This window comes from Mirounga leonina, unplaced genomic scaffold (assembly GCF_011800145.1).
Source record: "Mirounga leonina isolate KUSES-001 unplaced genomic scaffold, KU_Mleo_1.0 Mir_115, whole genome shotgun sequence".
Taxonomy (NCBI): domain Eukaryota; kingdom Metazoa; phylum Chordata; class Mammalia; order Carnivora; family Phocidae; genus Mirounga; species Mirounga leonina.
The window spans coordinates 11830610-11843011 of NW_023270268.1; the positions used below are offsets into that span (position 1 = coordinate 11830610).

General features: G+C 35.5%; 1 protein-coding gene across 1 annotated transcript in view; it reads right to left on the reverse strand.

Moving 5' to 3' along the window:
- STT3B (STT3 oligosaccharyltransferase complex catalytic subunit B) overlaps positions 1-12402 on the reverse strand; it is a 100647-nt gene that overhangs the window by 37261 nt on the left and 50984 nt on the right. The gene's annotated exons all lie outside the window — the stretch shown is intronic.

Below are 12402 nucleotides of genomic sequence, written 5' to 3' on the forward strand. Positions count from 1 at the left end.
TGGTTGATTTTCTATATAATTCTAATTATGAGCATCCATTTTTGAAAACCTATCATCTAGGAATTTTCATATACCATAACCAATAACAATAATCAATAAATAATCTATATCCTCAAGAAACTGACAGTCCTATAATAATTTCTAGGATATGTCAGTAAAATTCTCAATTACCCTGAACCAGAACGAGAACCTACAATCAAGGGAAGGTTCAAAAAAATGACAAATCTCTACCGTCTAAAGAAAAAAACTAACCAAAGAAATAATTCCCAGATAAGTTTATATGTTCCTCTGAAAATAATGGTTTGGTTCAGAAAACTGAATTTTAAATTTCAAAAACACAAGTTCTAAATACTTATTTATGCCAAGAGCAAAATGTCTTTATTTAAGAACTATATATATACCTGATCTTAAGGAATTTACTTTTAAAATGAGTCTCTACTAGTACATTAAAACAAACTATAGGTGACATGTAATCTTTGGGGGAACTGTAAAGCAAACACACACACAAACACACACACAGGAATGAAAAGAGGGGGAGAGGAAGGAAAGAGAAAACATTCCTAGTTTACAGCACTTAAAGATATTATCAGGCTGACTTCTATTAGACTAATTAATGAAAGACTGCTTTGAATTCAACATCATAGTATATGTGTGTGACAAAACACATCCCCCCTTCCCCCACTGAAACTAGCTTGATCTATGTTAAAATGTCTCAGTATATTAAAATACTGACATTTTAAAAGTGAAAAAAATTACCAGGGCTGATTAAAAATTGTTCCTATAATATCCAATCTCTACAGAGTGGAGAAGTGAGTTGAAACCAAGTGCTAATGCCAAAATCACAGAGACCAAAAGATAAATTAGAGAGACCAAAGATGATTTTTAGAAAGGAAAGCAGCTACCAGGGAAATGGGAAAGAATGTTCAGAAAGGCCTAATTATTTTTTTTTTTAAAGATTTTATTTATTTGAGAGAGAAAGAAAGAACATGAGGGGGGAAAGGGAGTGGGCCAGAGGGAGAGGGAGAGGCAGGCTCTCTGCAGAGCAAGGAGCCTGAGGACGCAGGGCTTGACCTGAGCCACCCAGGTGCCCCAGAAAGGCCTAATTCTAAATGGAGAGATTAGAAGAAATAGTGTTCTCAGAGGACGAGATGCTCCAGAAACAAAATGGAATCCCAAGAACAGGGGCACGAAGGCTACAGCAGGTAGATCAACAGAATAAAGAAAAAAATGATTCTACCTAGTGACGGAGAAAAAAAGGCTATCCAGTGAACTGGAGGTAGAGAAGATAAATGCTGGCAGAGAAAGCTTGCAAATGACCATTCAGTGCTTTATATTTGTGTGTCAGTTATCATTTTATTGCCTCTTAGCTCCAAATGCACCCTTCAATATATGTTCTATGATAAACAACAGAATACTTTCTAAGTAGTTCTCCTTTAAAGTAAGTATGATGTTAAGTTCTCTCGGTAGAGGGTGCTGAAAGAACACTGCAGTAGAGGCTCTCCAATCATTTTAGGTGTAGGCTGGCGTTGGTGGTATAGGTGTGAGAACATCTGGTGGTGCCGACCCCAGCCATGGGGCAGAACACAGTCCTTATGTGACTTTGCAGCCTTGGTCTAGTAATAACTTTTCTGCGGTCCTCTTTACATGGTAACACAGTCTAAAAGCTTCCTGCCCATGCTGGTACCCAGACTCCCACTGCACACTATGCTACAGGTTAGCAGCTCCCCACTCCTGAATGCCTACACTCCAGAGGGTGGTCAATCGCCTGTCGGGCAGCTCCAAAGAAGCTCTAGGCTGGCCTAACCATCAAACTTCTCTGGGGTTGGTGGGCTGAACCACACCCTAATGAAATCTGAATCCTAAGTTTGTCCTTCCTTGAGTACTTTCCCTCAGCCTTAGCATATCATATAGGGCTTCCTTCTGTATTACTCTTCTATCATAGTTAATACTTCTTTTTCTAAAACTCCCCTTATGTAATCTACTGTGACTGACTGGGCCCAGTCCCTGCTACAATCTATTACCAAAAAACCAAAATATACTTATAACCACTAAATATAGTCCATACCCTGAAATTTTCTCAAACCCCAAAACCAACTGTATAGGCTGAGAGAGAATGAGAAAAGGAATCAAACATATTCTGCTGTATTTACCAATACACATAAAACTCTGCAAGGCTATGTTGGACACACAAATTATAACTCAGTCATGCCCCAAATGGAGAGGTAAGACACAAAAGCAAGAACTACAGTCAAAGCACAGTATGACAGAAACCACATGGGTGAGTATAGACACTGAGTGGCATTAAGGTCCTTATAGATCCTGTTGGTAACAGAAATACAAGTCAGGAGGATGGTATATGACTAAGTGAGTGTTGAGGTCCAAATTTACAGTGGTAGGAATGTAGACATAAAGGAGAGGCTATGTTTAAGGGCCAAATCAACATTTTTTTGGTGAACTACTAGAATTAGTAGTAGAGAAAAAGAAGTTGAGAACTCCTAGTTTCCTACCTTGAGGTATTACCCATAAGCGGGGAGGAGGAAGACCAAGAGATGGTAGGTTTGGATAGGGGTTTTTTTAACTCAGTCTTTGACATGTTAATATTAAAGCTCCTGAATCAGAAATCTTCAACAATGGAACTAGAAATCAAGAGAAAAAAAAGGCTGGAAATTCCAAATATTAGGAAACTAAACAACACGCTTCTAAAGAACCCATGGGTCAAAGAAGAAATCAAGAATTAGAAAAATATTTTAACTACATGACAATGAGAACACAACATACTGAAATATACAGAATATAGCTAAAGCAATAATGAAAGTATAATTTAAATTTCATATTAGGGGGTGCCTGGGTGGCTCAGTCATTAAGCTACTGCCTCTGGCTCAGGTCATGGTCCCAGGGTCCTGGGATCGAGCCCCGCATCGGGCTCCCTGCTCAGCAGGAAGCCTGCTTCTCCCTCTCCCACTCCCCCTGCTTGTGTTCTCTCTCTCGCTGTGTGTCTCTCTGTCAAATAAATAAAATCTTTAAAAATTAAAAAAAAATTTCACATTAGAAAAACAGAAATAGCTAAAATAACTTAGGCTTCAACCTCAAGAAGCTATAAAGGAGCAAACCAAATACAAAATAGAATAATAAAAGTCAAGAATTCAATGAAATAGAAACCAAATACAGAGAAAAATAAATGAAACCAAAAGGTGAATAAACTTTAACTAGACTGACCAAGAAAGAAGATACAAATGACCAATACTAGGAATGAGAGGTAACATCACTATAGACTGTACAGAAATTCAAAGAATTATAAAGGAGTATGATGAATAATTTGTGCCAACAAATATCATATACATGAAAAAAATTTTCAAAAAAGAAATACTTTACCAAATTATTCATAAAGAAACAAAATCAGAACAGAACTATGTCAATAAAAATTGAATTAGTAATTAAAAATCTTCCCAGGTTCAGATGGCTTCACTGGTGAAAAGTATCAACAGTTAAGGAAGACATAATACCAATCTTATAAAGATTCTTTCAGAAAACAGAGGAGAAGGAAACACTTCCCTAATTATTTTAAGAGCCCAGTATTAACTCTGATATCAAAGCCAGACAGGGGCGCCTGAGTAGCTAGGTCAGTTAAGCATCTGCCTTGGGCTCTGGTCATGATCCTGGGGCCCTGGGATCAAGCCCCTGGGATTGAACCCCACATCAGGGTCCCTGCTCAGCAGGGAGTCTGCTTCTCCCTCTCCTCCTGCCCCTCCCCCGCTTGTGCTCTCACGCGCACATGCACGCTCTCTCAAATAAATAAAATCTTAGAAAAAAAAAAACCAAAAACCAAAGCCAGACAAAGATATCACAGGAAAAGAAAACTACATGTTAATATCCCTCATGGATACAGATGAAAAAATTCTTAACAAAATATAAACACAAAACCAACAATATAAAAAAAAAAGGATTATGTGTCATGAACAAGTGGAATTGATTCCATGAATTCAAGGTTGTTTTAACATCTGAAAAAAAAAAATGCGGTGGTTCCCAAGTGAGGAATAGGGAGAAAGTACTCCTGGCATCTAGTGTGTGGAGGTAAGGGATGCACTAAACACTCTACAACACAAGAAATAACTGCCTGTCCCAAATGTCAATAGTATTAAACTAGAAAACCTTGAATTAATGTAATTAAGGACAAAACCATATGATCATATCAATAGATACAAAAAAGCTATTGACAAAATCTAACACCCATTCGTGATAAAAATTCTCAAACTAAAAATAAGAAAGCTTCCTTAAGTTATGATAAAGGACACCTAGAAAAAACAACTAACATCATACTTAATTTAATGGTGAAAGCCTGAATGCTTTCCCTTTAAAATCAGGAAGGAAAGGATAAAAAAATTCTCAATGCTTCTACTGAACACTGTGTTCGAGGTTCCAACCAGTATATATATAATGAGGGGAGAAAAAAAAATTTAATTTCTGCTCTTAGAAAGATATTGTTAAAAAAATAAAAGGACAAGCTGGGAGCAAATGTTTACAAAACATTCATCTGATAGAGAACTTGTTTCCAAAATATATAAAGAACTCTTACAGCTCAATAATAAGAAAACAACCCAACCAAAACATAGGCAAAAGGTATGAACAGACATTTCACCAAAGAAGAATCAGAATGGAAAATGAGCACATGAAAACATGCTCAATTGTTACTCACTGGAGAAAAGCAAATTAAAACCATGAGATACCACTACACATCTACTAGAATGGCTGAAATTTAAAAATCTGAACATATCACATGCTGGTAAAAGCAGAGTAAATGCAATGCCTCATACTTTGGTGGAGGGAATGAAAAATAACACAGGCATTCTGGAAAACTATTTGGCAGCTATTTATAAAATTAAACATGTACTTATATTACAAACCAGCAACCCCACACACCTAGGCATCTGTCCAAAAGGAATACTAATATATGCCCATATGCAGAACTGTATGCAAATATTTATAGCTATTTTATTCATAAATGCCAAAAACTGGGTAACAAAATAAGCAATAGTATATCCATATAGTACCCCCATACTACTCAGCAATAAAAAGTAACAAACTACTAAAACATGCAACAACATGGATAACTCTCAAAAGTCTTATGTTAAGTGAAGTAAGCCATACATAAAGGGTCACACCCCTCACTGTATGTTTCTACAACATGGCATTATGGAAAACAAACTCCCAAAAATATGAAGACAGAAATTAGATCTGCAGTTGCAAGAAATATGGGTTAAGGAGAGGACTGATTACAAAGGCAGGGGAGAAAACCTTAAAAAAAAAATTTCTATAGGTCGCAACGATATGTACTGTTCTCAGTACTATTTTACTTGCATCAGCTCTGTTGTTGGTGAGTGGTAACACAGAGGTAAAAACAAACATGTACTCATCAATTTCTGTGTTCCTATAATGTTCTACACATTAACTTATTTAAACCATATAAGGTAGGTACTATTATTACTTCCATTTTACAGTTGATTTAATAGACATGGGAGTGGTTTAAATGACTCCTAGTGATAAGAACTGAAATCCAGGAAAGAGGAAACCAGACCAGGGCAGTTTGGCTCCAAAGACTCTAAAGCACTTAATCCTGACAAAAAAAGGTTAGAAACTATAGAACACAAATTAGCATACACAAAAATGTCTGGAAATGGTGCTTTGAAAACAAAGTATTTAAAAAATTTTAAAGACTGTTGAGCAGTTTAAAAATAAACACACCAGATAAGGAATTAGTAGACAACTTAATGTAAAATGTTTCAGCTTCATATCATTTGGCTACAAAACTTTTCAGAGTAGTCAGAGCTGTTATTATTTTTACTTTCAATTGGTAAAGATCAAATTTGACATAAACGTAATTATCTAATGCAACTCTGTAGCTAAAACATTTTTTATATTTCATTTATAAGAAAAGTGAAGGATAGTAAAGTGTCAAACACCTTGCCACAAGTCAGAAAATGAGTTTTTATGCCAGAACTCCAAACCAACTCATTTCAAATACTGGAGCTGCTTCTACTTTAAACCTAGTTTATTTTAAATATGTTGCTTTAAAAAACAGAACAAGGGAAAAACTCACAAAATAATCTTTTAGTCCTTAGTGAGTATGCTTTATCATTCTGTCAAGCTATTATTAAAAGCAACAGGATACTACTCATAATTTCCCCTACCAGCTCATCAACTTCATTTAAGTCTGTATAATCAACATATAAAATAGCACCAGTTCCACATGGTGTTCTACAAAATTATCTGTTGAATTAATAAAAAAAGTTATGCCACTTAAAAAACAATGTTGTAATGGAGAATCCGATGCAAAATTCATATGGAAATACAAAGGACCTTAAATGTCCAAACAAAAATTATCAGTGTATAAAAGCTAGCATTATTTTAACTTTGATTTGTAACTCCAAATTTAGTTTTCTAGATACTTTAAGAGACTAATACAATTAAAACAATTATTAGTTTGTTCTTGCACACACAATGTATAAAAATTTAATTTTGTGACATCAACAACCAAAAGGGGTAGGAAGAGAGTTGTAGGGAGATTTTTTATATACTATTGAAGATGAGCTAATATAAATTGAAATAAGAGTTTTATAATATTAGAATGCTAAAAGTAACCCCCATGGTAACCACAAAGAAAACAGCAATATAATATATACCAAAAGGAAATGAGAAAGGCATTTAAACATTTCACTACAAAAAAAATCAACTCAACACAAAAGACAGTAATAAAGGAAATGAGGGACAGAAAAGCTACTAGGCATATAGAAAATAAATAGCAAAATGACAAATAAGATCTTTCTTATCAGGAATAAATGTAAATGGTTTAGTCAAGCTCTCCAATCAAAAGATAAAGCCTGGCATAATGGATAAAAACACATGGTTCTAAATATATACTCTCCACCAGGCACTCACTTTAGATCCAAAGACACAAATATATTCAAAGTTAAAGGATGGAAAAAGATATTCGATGCAAACAGTAACTAAAAGAGAACAGGTAATTATACTAATGACAGACACAACAAACTTTAAATCAAAAAAGGCTGCAAGACAAAAAAGGACAATGTATATTAATAAAACATTCAATACTCCAAGTATAACAATTACAACATTTAGACACTTAATGACAGACCATCAAAATATATGAAGCAAAAACTGACAGAAATTAAGAGAGAAATAGTTCTATAATAGTTGGAGACTTCAATACCCCACTCTCAATTGGTAGAACTAGACATAAGTAAAGAAACAGAGAACTTCACTCAATAGACCAACTAGACCCAATAAGATCAGGATACACATTCTTCTCAAGTGCACATGAACATTTTCTAGGATAGACCATATGTTAGGCTACAAATTAATTCTAAAGAGACAGAGATCATAGAAAGTATATTCTCTGACCACAATGGGATGAAGTTTGAAATCAGTAACAGAAGTGAAATTAGAAAATTCACACATTTGTGGAAATGAAACAACACTTAACCAATGGATGAAAGAAGGAATAACAAGGAAATTTAAAAAATACTTAAAGAGGAATGAAAACGAAAACACAACACACCAAAACTTATGGGATGCTGCAAAGCATTGCTAAGAGAAAAATTTATACCTATAAACATATACATTAAAAAACAGATCTCAAATTAACAACCTAACTGTAAAATTTAAGGAACTAGAAAGAGAACAAACTAAACCCAAAACTACTAGAATAAATAACATAATAAGTAAACTAGAGAATAAAAAAATAATAAAATTAGGACACCTGGGTCGCTCAGTTAATGTCTGCCTTCGGCTCAGGTCATGATCCCAGGGTCCTGGGATCAAGTCCCACATTGGGCTCATTGCTCAGTGTGGAGCTTGCTTCTCCCTCTACCTGCCACTCCCCCTGCTTGTGTGCCCTCTCTGACAAATAAGTAAATAAAATAAATCTTTAAAAAAAATAATAAAATCAACAAAACCAAAAAGTAGTGTTTGAAAGTATCAACAAAATTGACAAATCTTTAGCTAGACGGACTAAGAAAAAAAAGAGAAAGTCAAATTACTAAATCAGAAATAAAAATGGAAATGTTACTAATTCTGTAGAAATTAAAAGGATTATAAGGCAGTGCTATGAGTAACTGTACTCCAACAAAGTGGATAACCTATATGAAATGGGACGAATTCCTATAAATATAAAACCTACCAATACTAAATCATGCAGAAATAGAAAATCTGAATAGACCTGTAACTAATAGGTTGGATTGGTAATCAAAAATCTTTCAACAAGGAAAAGCCTGGGACTTGATGGCTTCCTTGGTAAATTCTATAAAACATTAAAAGAAAGAATATCAATCCTCAAACTTTTCCAAAAACAACTGAAGAGGATGAAATTGTTCCTAATTCATTCTATCAGGCCAGCATTACCCTGGTATCAAAAACAGACAAAAAACACTAGAAGAAAACCTACTGACCAGTTATCACCTATGAACACTGATGTAAAAACCCTCAACAGAATACTAAAAACCAAATTCAGCAGCATGTTATAAGGAGAGAAGGAAAACAGCCAAGATAAAGAAAAAGGGTCATAAACCAAGTGATATAGAAGGCACTTAGAAAATCCAAGAAAAACAGTGAAACAAACTGATATTTAAAACTACAATCAAAAACAACTTCTCAGAGGGGCAGTTGGTTAAGAATCTGCGTTCAGCTCAGGTCATGATCCCAGAGTCCTGGGAATGAGCCTCTGCTCAGCAGGGAGCCTGCTTCTCCCTCTCCCTTTGCCCCTCCCCCTGCTCATGCGTGCCTGCGCTCTCTCTCTCTCAAATAAATAAAATCTTAAAAACAAATAAACATGCAAAAACAACAGCAACAAAACAACTTCTCAGAAATAATACCAATCTACATGTTGAAAGGGATCAACATTACCAGAAAGGTCAGCTTTCGGACACATCTAGGAAATTTATTACTTTACTGACATAGAAAAAAAATCTCTATTACTTCAGGATTAGAAGACATTTCTTCCTTTTTTTTTGCCCAATAAGATTTATTTTTTTTAAGTTTATTTATTTATTTATTTGAGGGAGAGAGAGCGAGCATGCACGAGTTGGCGGAGCTAGGGAGAGGGAGAAGCAGACTCCCTGCTGAGCAGGGAGTCCAATGAGAGGCTCAATCCCAAGACCCTGAGAACATGACCTGAGCCGAACGCAGATGCTTAACTGACTAAGCCACCCAGGCACCCCCATGTTTCTTATTAAACAATAAAATTAGGTTCTTGACAGTAGGAAGCAAAATAAAGTGAGGGTGGTACAATTTCAAGAAATTCAAACAAAGACTATATGGCCTAGAATTTTATATCAGTCCAACTATCAAGTATGAGGCTACAGAAAAACAGGTTTAAACATGCAAGGACTTGAGAAATACTGTACTTTGAGACTTTCCTAAGGTGTCTACTAGAGGAATACCTTGGTCCAACTGAGAAATATATATAAAAAATATTTTAAGGGGCACCTGGGTGGCTCAGTCTGTTGAGCAACCGACTCTTGGTTTCAGTTCAGGTCCTGATCTCATGGGTGGTGGGACTGGGCCACATCGGGCTCTGTGGTCAGTGGGGGGGTCTGCTTGAAGATTCTCTCCCTCTGCCCCCCCCAACACGCACATGTGTAACACGTGCTCTAAAATAAATAAACCTTTAAAAATATTTTTTAAATATACAAAATATGTATTATTATTATTACATACTTAATAACATTATGTTAATATACAACATATAATGTAAAAGCCATATATGAAAAACCCACAGCAAACATACTCAATAGTGAAAGACTGAAGTTTTTCCTGTAAGATCTGGAATAAGACAAGGCCCACTTTTGCAACTTCTATTCAACATAATACAGTTGGCCCTTGAACAATGCAGGGGGGTTAGGGGCACTGGCTCCTACACAGTTGCAAACCTGCATATAACTTCTGACCCTCAAAAACTTAGCTACTAATAGCCTACTGTAGACTGGAACCTTACCCCTAATATAATCAGCTGGTTGACACATAGTTTATATATTACATGTATTTTACAATGTATTCTTCTAATAAAGTAAGCCAAAGAAAATATTTTAAAAATCATAAGGAGAATACATTTATATACTGTACTGTATTTCTTGAAAAAAAAATCCACTTAAGTGGATCCTCACAGTTCAAATCTGTGTTGTTCATGGGTCAGCTGTACCTGAAGTTCTAGTCAGAGCAATCAGGCAAGAAAAACAAAAGGCATCCAAATTAGAAAGAAGAAAAATGATTCCTATTTGCAGATAATACAATTTCATATGTAGAAAACCCTAGATTCCACACACAGCAACTGTCAGACCTGGCAACTGAATTCAGCTAAGCTGCAGGATACAAAGTCAATATATAAATATCAGTTGTATTTCTTTTTTTTTTTTTTTTAAGATTTTTATTTATTTATTTGAGAGACAGAATGAGAGAGAGAGCACATGAGAGGGGGGAGGGTCAGAGGGAGAAGCAGACTCCCTGCTGAGCAGGGAGCCCGATGTGGGACTCGATCCCGGGACTCCCGGATCATGACCTGAGCTGAAGGCAGTCGCTCAACCAACTGAGCCACCCAGGCGCCCTCAGTTGTATTTCTATACCAACAATGAACAATCTGAAAAGGAAATTACTGAAAAAATTCAATTACAATAGCATCAAAAAGAATAAAACACTTATGAATTAACTAATGAGATAAAAGACTTATAACAATGAAAACTCTAAAAACACTGCTGTAAAAAATTAAAGACATAAATGGAAACATCCCATGTTCATTCATGAATTGAAAGACAGTATTAAGATGATAATACTACGCAAAGTGATCTACAAAGTCAATGTAATCTGATTCAAGATCCCAATGATGTTTTTTGCAGAAGTAAAAAATCCATTCTAAAATTCATATAGCATCTCTAAAGACCCCTAATAAACAAAAGCATCTTGAAAAAGTTTAAGCTAGAGAAAACACACTTCCTGATTTTCAACCAGGGTGCCAAGACCATTCAATGGGGAAAGGACAATCTTCAATAAATGGTGCTGGGAAAGCTGGACATCTGTGCAAAATAATGAAGTTGAACCCTTACTTAACATCATATACAAGATTAACTCAAAAAGATCTAAATATAAGACCTAAAACTCTTAGAAGAAAACACAGGGCAAAAAGCTTCATCACATTAAATCTGGCAATGATTTCTCAGATAAGACACCAAAGGCAAAGCAGCAAAAGAAAAGACAGACAAATTGGACTTCAGGGAAAATTAAAAATTGTCAAAAGACAATACAATAAAAAAGGTAACTCATAGAATGGGAGAAAATATTCAGAAGTCATGTATCTTATAATGGATTCATATTGAGAATATATAGAGAACTCCTAAAACAGATCAACAACAAAAACCTGATTCAAAAATGGGCAAAGGACTTGAATAAACATTTCCCCAGATAACAAATAGCCTTTTTTTTTTTCTTTTAAAGATTTTATTTATTTGAGAGAGAGAGAGTGAGAGAGAGAGCCCAAGAGGGGGTAGGGTCAGAGGGAGAAGGAGACTCCCTGCTGAGCAGGGAGCCCGACGTGGGACTCGATCCCAGGACTCCGGGATCATGACCTGAGTCGAAGGCAGTCGCTTAACCAACTGAGCCACCAAGCACCCTACAAATGGCCTTTTAACCACAAGCAAAGAAGCTCAACATCATTAGGTACCAGGAAAGTGAAAACCAAAACCAAAACCACAATGAGATACCATCTCATACCCATTAAGATAGCTACTATCCAAAAAAAAAAAAAAAAAAAAAAGAAGAAGAAGAAGAAGAAGAAAAAGAAAATAACAGGTGTTGACAAGGATGTGGAAAAACTGGAACCCTTGTGTACTGCTAATGGGAATGTAAACTAGTACAGTGGCTATGGAAAACAGAATGGTAGTTCCTCAAAAAATGGAAAACAGAATTATCACATGATCTGGCTTTTCACTTCTGGGTATATACCGCAAAGAAATGCAAATAATATCTCACAGATATCTGTACACCTATGTTCATGCAACATTATTCACAATACTTAAAATACAAAACCACCCATGTGTCCAACAACAGATGAAATGGATAAACAAAATGTGGTATATAAACAGAATGGAATGTTATTCAGCCTTAAAAAGGAAGGAAATTTTGACATATGCTTACAACATTTATAAACCTTGAGGACATTATATTATGCTAAGTAAAATAAGCCAGTGACAAAAAGACAAAAACCGTATGATTCCACTTATATGAGATACTCAGGGTAATCAAAACCACAGAGACCAAAAGTAGAATGGTGGTTGTCCAGGGATAGGGGAGGGAAGAATGGGGAATTACTGTTTAATGGGTATAGTTTCAAGTTTCATGAGG